Source organism: Danio rerio, chromosome 9 (assembly GCF_052040795.2).
Source record: "Danio rerio strain M-AB ecotype USA chromosome 9, GRCz13ab, whole genome shotgun sequence".
Classification (NCBI taxonomy): Eukaryota; Metazoa; Chordata; class Actinopteri; order Cypriniformes; family Danionidae; genus Danio; species Danio rerio.
In genome coordinates, this window is record NC_141029.1 from 46,788,133 (window position 1) to 46,797,446 (window position 9,314).

Consider the following 9,314-nt stretch of genomic DNA (forward strand, 5'->3'; position numbering starts at 1 on the left):
TATTTATTTATTTTTTGTATGTTTGCGTGAGATGTTATAGGTGTGTTTGCATGCAGTGAGTTTGTGTATGTGCGCGTGTTGTTGAGGGTGTATATACATAGACCGAGTTTATATGTATATGCGAGTATGTATAGGTGTGTTTGCATGCTGCGAGTTTATATGTATGTGCATGTAAATGTGGGTATTTATGCGAGAATCGAGTTTATATGTATATGCGAGTATGTATAGGTGTGTTTGCATGCAGCAAGTTTATATGTATGTGCGTGTGTTAATGTGAGTGTTTATGTGAGGATCGAGTTTATATGTATGTGCGTGTGTATGTGGGTGTATTCATGCGTCAAGTTTATATGTATATACACAAGTTTCATCCATGTTGTTTTGAACATCCGGTAGTATAGGTGTATATGCGAGTAATTTATAGGTGTATATACACATGTTTTATGTATGTGTTGATAAGCAAAGTTTGATTTAAATCCTATACGGCACCTCATAATTTTGCACCAGACTGCACACCACAGAGAGAGAAGACAGTGTAATGAAGCCAATTATGATATGGGGAGGGTTAGGAGGCCATGATGGAACGAGGCCAGTGGGTAAATTTGTGGGTAAAAAAAAAAAATACATAAATTAGATGTCGCCCACCCTGAAGGAATGCGTCAATATACATATATACATTAGATGTCGCCTACCCTGATGTTAAAGGAATGCGTCAATAGATCCACCATTTTAGTAGAGGGTGGCGTTCCTTATATATATATATATATATATATATATATATATATATATATATATATATATATATATATATATATATATATATATATATATATATATTTATTTATTTATATACGTGGGCGCTAACCAGTATTCACGTCGTATCATGTTCAACTCTGCAATACCCTTTTACACTGTTTGAGAGTCTTTGCGTGATTTGAGAGAGATATTTAAGCACAAATGAAGTAACAGTACTGTCTGTGTACCATATAGTTACACAATGCAGTATTTAGCTCGCTTGTAGACATCGCTGCTGTCCTCAGATCATTGTCTGAGCAAAAGTTTAATCATTAGCCCTGACTGTCAGATGTTCTTCATCTCAGGAGCTGTATTTTTTGTTGCTTGATAACAGATATAAGGTGAGTTATCATTCATTTTGGCATGACAGGAGCGAACAGGATACTAATGATTGTTTGACTTGATACTTGATGATGGTTTTATGACATTTTTGCTTTTTAAATCTACACTACCGGACAAAGGTCTTGTCGATCCCAATTGTAAGAGCAACAAATAATTCAATTCAATTCAATTCAGCTTTATTTGTATAGCGCTTTTACAATGTAGATTGTGTCAAAGCAGCTTCACATAAATGGTCATAGTAACTGGAACAGTGTGGTTCAGGTTTTAGTGTTTAAGTTCAGTTCAGTTCAGTTTAGCTCTGTTCAGTGTGATTTAATCATTACTGAGAGTTCAAACACTGAAGAGCAAATTCATCGATGGGTAGCTCTACCAATCCTGAACCATGCGAGGCAGTGGCAACAGCGGAGAGGGAAAAAAAACTTCACCTGATGGGAGTGAAGAAAAAAAACCTTGAGAGAACCAGACTCAGTTGGGCACGACCATTTTAATTTCTCCGCTGGCCAAAAGTCTTGTGCAGAAATTCATTCGCCGTGGTTTATGCTGGAAGATGGCCTCAATGAAGACTCGTCTGTCCCTGGAGCGTCGCTGGAATCAGACTCATGTTCTCCACTCCCCATGACCATCAGCGCAGCAGCAGCTCAGGATATGGCCTGGTCCCGAATATGGAATCCTTGGGATCATCACGTCGCTGGTCTTGGATCCAATCAGTGACTCCGCCTAATCTGAGGACCTCGGGATGAGTATCCCCAGGTGAAAATAGAGAATAAAGAGAATAATTAGCGTAGCTGCTGTTCATAGTGTATATAAGCAAGATGTAGAAGCCAGTGTGGAACCCGCTAGGGGATGCACTGAGTGTATGCTTTACTAAACAGATAGGTCTTTAATCTAGTTTTGAACTGGGAGAGTGTGTCTGAGCCTCGGACGTTATCAGGAAGGCTATTCCAGAGTGTAGGAGCCATGAAAGAGAAGGCTCGACCTCCTTTACTTGATTTTGCTATTCTAGGTACTACCAGAAGCCCTGAATTTTGAGATCTTAAGGAGCGAGTTGGTTCGTAGCGAGACAGAAGGTTGGTTAGATAAACAGGAGCTAGATTATTTAGAGCTTTATAGGTGAGAAGTAATATTTTAAATTCAATACGAAATTTAACAGGCAGCCAGTGTAAGGAGGATAAAATTGGGGTTATATGATCATATTTTCTGGACCTGGTCAGAACTCTGGCTGCTGCATTTTGTACTAATTGAAGTTTGTTAATAGAGGATGCTGGGCAGCCAGCAAATAGAGCATTACAATAATCCAGTCTCGAAGTCATAAAAGCATGGACTAGCTTTTCTGCATCTGAGATGGATAGCATATTTCGTAATTTAGCGATATTTCTCAGATGAAAGAAGGCAGTTTTTGTGACATGGGATATATGGTTTTTAAAAGTTAGATTGCTGTCTAATATGACACCCAGATCTTTTATAGTAGAGCTAAAGCTAACTTTGTATCCCTCTAATTGTAAATTGAGTTGCGAGATCTGCTGTGTGCAAGATTTAGGCCCAATAAGTAATAATTCTGTTTTGTCTGAGTTTAAGAGAAGAAAATTGTTGGTCATCCAGTCTTTGATATCTTTGATACACTCAGTTAGTTTAGAAAGTTCAGACGTCTCGTCAGGTTTAGTGGAAATATATAATTGAGTATCATCTGCATAGCAGTGAAAGCTGATCCCATGTCTTCTAATAATGTCTCCCAGAGGTAGCATGTAAATTGTAAACAGTAAAGGGCCTAAAACTGATCCTTGAGGCACCCCATACTTTACTGGGCAGATTTGTGAAGGCTGTCCATTAAGATTTACAAACTGGTAGCGGTCAGTTAAGTAAGACTTAAACCATTGTAGAGCCTGTCCCTGGACACCTGTAGACTTTAAACGATTTATGAGGATATTGTGGTCAATGGTATCAAATGCCGCACTAAGATCGAGTAAAACTAATAGCGAGACGCACCCTCGGTCAGCAGCTAAGAGTAAATCGTTGGTTATTTTCACTAAGGCGGTTTCTGTACTGTGGTGAGCCCTGAAACCTGACTGAAACACTTCAAAAATATAATAATAGCTTGACTTTTAGTTGATCATTTTGAAAAGTGGCAGAAAGTAGACTTTTCTGATGAATCATCTGTTGAGCTGCATCCCAATCATCACCAATACAGCAGAAGACCTATTGGAACCCGCATGGACCCATAATTCTCACAGAAGTCAGTCAAGTTTGGCGAAGGAAAAGTCATGATTTGGGGTTACATTCATTATGGGGACGTGCGAGGGATCTGCAGAGTCGATGGCAGCATTAACAACCTCAGGTATTAAGACATTTGTGCTGCCCATTACATTACAAACCACAGGAGAGGGCAAATTTTTCAGCAGGATAGCACTCCTACTCATATTTTAGCCTCCACATCAAAGTTCCTGAAAGCAAAGAAGGTCAAGGCGCTTCAGGATTGGCCAGCCCAGTCACAAGACATGAACATTATTGAGCATGTCTGAGGTAAGATGAAAGAGGAGGCATTGAAGATGAATCCAAAGAATCTCGATGAACTCTGGGAGTCCTGCAAGAACGCTTTCTTTGGCATTTCACATGACTTTTTTAATAAGTGATTTGAGTCATTGCACAGATGTATGGATGCAGTCCTCCAAGCTCATGGGAGTCATACACAATATTAATTCCCTTTCCACTGCACTATTACTTTATATTCTGTACTGTACATTATTTCCGTTAGGTGACAAGACTTTTGTCTAAGCAAAGTCAGACCTTACTGTCCTAATGAAATATTTAAAATCAAAGCCTGATCATATTTTATTTTGGTGAAATAAGTGTAATCCAGAGGCCTTTGCCTTTCATATAAGCCACTTCTGATACCAAATGATCAACTAGAAGTCAAAGTATTGTTTGTTGTTCCTAAAACTTGGATAGATGACAAGACGTTTTTCAGGTGGTGTATGTAAAGTTACAGTAGCTTCACAGTTTTACATTAAAACTTATTAAAACTATAAAAAGTGGCTTTTTTAATTCTGACATTTAAAACCTTTAGCATAAAAGAGCTGCGTTCAAGTAATTGAATACATTTTTTAAAATAAATGCCTCAAGTAATCGGCCAATCTATACTGAAAAAAAAAATTATTCATTCAATTTACTATTTTTTTTTAAGATAAGTGGCTGCAAACAATTGTTAAAGGCTGAATTTAAACAAACAAATAAAGTTGTACATTACTACATTTATTTAGTTTAAATTCAGTCCATATAAATTGTTTGCTTAAAAAAGAATCCAATTAATCTTTTTTTTTTTTTTAGTGAACAAGACTTTCCCATCGCCCTCTTTATGGCTGTTGTAGTTTGATTGTACACCTGATGGAGGAAAATCATTAGTGTCACATGGGCTTCATAAACCCTGCTTACCCCCGACTCCCCAATGCGTGTGAACGGCAGCAAAAGAAGAATATGGGAACTTTAACGTCAATACAAAAAAAGAGAGAAGAAAATATATTATTTTGGTGTGATTTTTTTGTAATTAAAAAAGCATAAAACCTTAATCACGGTGTGAATTTCAAAACACATTTTTATGATTGTCCAAAATGACGTTGGTTTTTAAAAGCATATAGTGTGTGTTTTCCGTGAACTCTAGTGTTCCTCTCGTAAAAACCACACTGTGGTTACAAGGTGCTACAAGGCGCTGACGCCAGAACTGGGAAAAGCGCTGCCAGCCGAGAGAGCCTGTCCAGCGGCCCCAGGTGGGATTTTTCCACCTCAGAATAAAAGAAAATAAACGCGCAGCGATCCCGCAGGAATCACCAGCGCAAACCGCAGCTCTGGGAACGCTGCCTCACCTGGGCAGGACGTTCACACGCTTCCCATGATTCCTTTCCAATGTTCTCTAATGGTCAAAATGACCCTGAACAATTACTACTGAACCTTGCTTTAATTTGGGGTGTGCTGCTTTTTTTATGGCCTTCTCCCCACCCTGCGTGTTACCCATGATTTCATAAGCGCTGGACGGGACCCGGCGGTTAGGGGGGTACACTAGGGTCACGCCGCGGAGGGATTTTCCTCCAGCGGCTCGTATGCGAGAGGCCCGCACGAGCTTTCATCCAAGGAAAGCAGCGTGTCTTTGGTGTCCGCGCGGGGTGAACCCTGTTCCAGCACCCATGCCAGGACACACACTGTGCACTATGAAGGGAGCTCGTGACAGACAGCGAGAAGAAAGAGTTTGATGTGTTGCCACAATCCCTGGACATTTCATCCTCTGAACATCTGCAAATGGGGCCCGGCGAGCCCTTTGAACCCCTCCTTTCTCTTCTCCCTTGCTAAAATGGAGGAAGTTTGAATGAACTTAGACTGGAGGCGGCCATACAGCCAAACTGACCCTTGTAGAAATGGAGAAAAAAAAGGGGGTTTTAAAGGTTGTCTTGCTTATTATTGCTTACACTTTAGGATAAACAATTAACCCTGTCATTTATTAAGCTTAATGGACAATTATGGACCTGTTATGCAAAAATCACTTTTATAAGGGGTTTAAACACAGTTATGTGACAACAGCCTGTGAATATAACCAGCTTCTAATGGTAAACGTTTATTAATTTCATTTTTGATAAAACAGTCTGCAGAAACACTTTGATAGACGTTTTCTCTTCGTATGCATCATCAGAGGGGGTAAGCCCCGCCCATTAGTGATGATCTCTCCCTCATTAGCATAGAACGTTTGTCTTGTTTTTGAGTCTGCCACTATGCTGACACATAGGCATTTGTTGCTCTTTTGAAAAGAGCACAGTCTCATTTGAATTTAAAGCGACGGTCATCAAAACGGCACAATTAAGATCAAAGCCTAAAAGAGTCAGCTTCAAAGAGTTATAAAGCATTATTTGTGGGGTGTTTTTAGCTGAAACTTCACATACTAACTCTTTAAAGGCATCAGAGATCTTATAAAAAGGGACCATTCTTGTTACTCAGGAAATTTATCATGAAGATTAATTGCAAACGCTTGCCTAATGCGTGCACCTATTTTATTTGTTTAGTATAAATACATACATATATTATTAGCCTGATTTGGAGCGGGCAAGCTGTAAACAATATATCCCTTTAGCAACTTATTCAGCCTGTCGTTAATTTATTTACAGTGTTAGTGTTATTAAATGGACAAATGCATTATAAATCTTGTCTACGCTGTCAAGTATTCTGTTAATACTCGACACCCAATTTCCTCCACTAATTTATGCTTAAAGTAATGTTTCCCACTTGTAGTTTAAAAGTGAGGTTAGGGTGTGAAACACTGTATTCAATTCAATTTATGTTTATTTCTGTAGCGCTTTTACAATGTAGATTGTGTCAAAGCAGCTTCACATAGAAGATTATAGTAACCTGAAAGAGTGTCAGTCCAGTTTTCAGAGTTTACGTTCAGTTTAGTTTAGATTAGCTCAGTTCAGTTTAATGTGTTTAAATATTCACTGCGGGGGGTCTAAACACTGAAGAGTAAAGCTACGGTCACACTAGAGTTTGTGTGCGCGAAATTCTGTCGTGCGGTGCTGCCAAAAGGGGCGGGATTAAACAAGATGATTAGCGAGCGATTGCTCCATGTTTTAAATTTCTGTCCAGAGAGGTCATGTTTTGATCCTCGATTGGTCTCATGCAGTGAAGTGATGAGAATTCGCAGGTCTGAGTTCACCAAGCTTGAACTTTGCACCGAAGCAACCTGCGAAACTTGACGCATGACTCTGCGTTTCCTGTCTGACGCATTCGCGTGCGTATGAATGTTAGTCTATGGAAGGAAAAGCCCAGTGTGACCACAGCTTATTCCATTGATGCACAGCTCTACAAGTCCCGAACTATGTAAGCCAGTGGCGATAGTGGCAAGGACAACAAAACTTCACCAATGGGCGAAAGTGAAAGAAAAAAAAAAAACCTTGGGAGAAACCAGGGTTAGTTTAGCATGACCATTTCTCATATAGCAAAATGTCTTGTGGAGAGCTGCAGTCTAGGCGCCGGAGGCTAGAAAACGCAGAAAGTCAGCGAAGACTCTGCATTCCCTGGAGTCTTCCAGGAATCAGTATCAGGCTCTCCACTCCTTCATAACCCCCTCAGCAGCTACTACGGCCTGGTCCGGGAATGTGGAAACCTTGGGATCATCTCTTCACAGGTCTTGGATCACTTCAGTGGCACTGCATAATCTCTGGGGGGCTCGGAATGAGTATCCCCAGGTGGAAATAGGAAATAAAGAGAATAATTAGCGTAGCTGCTGTTCATAGTGTATATAAACGAGATGTAAAAACCTGCGTGGAGAACATTCATGCATCATATAGCTATGTGATGCAATGAGAGTATGCTTTACTAAACAGATAGGTCTTTATTCTAGTTTTGAACTGCAAGAGTGTGTCTGAACCTCGGACGTTATCAGGAAGGCTATTCCAGAGTTTAGGAGCCATAAATGAGAAGGCTCGACCTCCTTTACTCGACTTTGCTATTCTACCAGAGGCCCTGAGTTTTGAGATCTTAAAGAGCGAGTTGGACTGTAGCCAGAAGGTTGGTTAGATAAACAGGAGCTAGATTATTGAAAGCTTTATAGGTAAGAAGCAATATTTTAAATTCAATACAAAACTTAACAGGCAGCCAGTGTTAGGAGGATAAAATAGGGGTGATATGATCATATTTTGTAGACCTGCTAGTGTCAGTGGTTCTGCCCTCACTACTGTTGCTGATAAAAACACTAAATGTAAACATTTTACAATCCTGTAAACAAAAACAAATTATCAAACATACGTTTTTAATTAATGATTTATAAAGAATTTACTTTTTTTATTTTTAAAGAATTATTAGGCAACTTTTTTTGATGGTTTGCTGTTGTCCTGATGGTGATGTTGTTAAGTTACTTGCTTAGCCATGAATAGGGCCAGACGGAATCTGTGGACATTCTTTGCTATTTGTGCGGAGAATTTTCGTAAAAATCTGCGGATTTCTGCGGAATTATTTTGGGAGTATCATGAATAAAACATTTCTATGTAAAATAAAAAATAATATCTTTTAAACTTTTATTTAATGTTTAAAATGCAAACCCAATTAAATTCTCTAGATTTGGTAAACAAAGCAAGTCTCATATATCTACTAAAAGATTGTACATAAATCAGATGAACATTTTCATATTAGTCAATAATATTACTGTAATTAATTAAAAACTGAATAAACTTCTGAATTATGCGCGGGCAGCTTCCGTGTGGGCCTAGCAATGAACAGCCAATCATCTGCCTCATAGTTTAAACAGTCACGGAAACAACGCATGTTGCATATAGTTTTTTTTAAATCATTGTTTTAGGGCACAAAAAGATCAAATAGTGATGTGGGCAATGTGTCCATTTAACATTTCATGCTTACTGTTATACTACAAAGTCCATTCAGCTGAAACCTGATGGTAATCTTAGAGAGCCTACTCTCTCTACCTTTTACCATTTTAGGGAGTGCATAATGGAAATGGTAGTACCTCATAATAGTCACTTGTACTTAGCATGTATAGTTTTTTACATTTTTTTTAAAGAGTATAGATAATGTCCTGGGGCGGCTCAGTGGGTAGCACTGTCACCTTACAGCAACAATGTCGTTGCTTCAAGCCCTGGCTGGGTCAGTTGGCATTTCTGTGTGGAGTTTGCATGTTCTTCCTGTGTTCGCGTGGGATTCTCCAGGTGCTCCGGTTTCCCCCTCAGTCATGCGCTATAGGTGAATTGGGTAAGCTAAATTGTCTGTAATGTATGCATGTATGTCCTGGTCCTCCAGGTTGGGGGTTGAGCATTGGGCTAATGACTTCCCTCATAAAAATTAGATCTCATGAAGCATCAATTTGGTGCGGATAAATGTTAACTTTGATATAAACGGCCCTGGGAGTAAGTAAGTTGGTGTCCTAATGGTGCTTATTTGACATGTTAACAAGGGACTGAGAATGTACAGTGAGATGTGCAACAAGAATCTTCAAAACCCAATCCAGCAGGTCAGTAATACATTAGAAAATATTAGCATTATTAATCTCAGAACACGACCTGCTTGATACTGTCTTTATTCATCTTTTGAGCAAACTTGTTAAAATGGCTCAGTGAAATTTTGTAGAAAAATCCCGATATTTTCAGTAACTGAACATCAAAATACACCAATTAGGATAGACGGGGAATTCTGTCAGG

General features: G+C 39.2%; 1 long non-coding RNA gene across 6 annotated transcripts in view; it reads left to right on the plus strand.

The window, feature by feature from the left end:
• LOC141376198 (uncharacterized) overlaps positions 1-9,314 on the plus strand; it is a 36,396-nt gene that overhangs the window by 12,994 nt on the left and 14,088 nt on the right. For 2 of the 6 annotated variants that reach the window (XR_015499854.1, XR_015499853.1), the window contains exon 4: positions 4,456-4,694. The exons of the other annotated variants lie outside the window; for them this stretch is intronic. This is a non-coding gene — a long non-coding RNA (uncharacterized LOC141376198). Of the gene's footprint in view, positions 1-4,455; positions 4,695-9,314 lie in introns of those variants that run through there. 6 annotated transcript variants of the gene reach the window in all.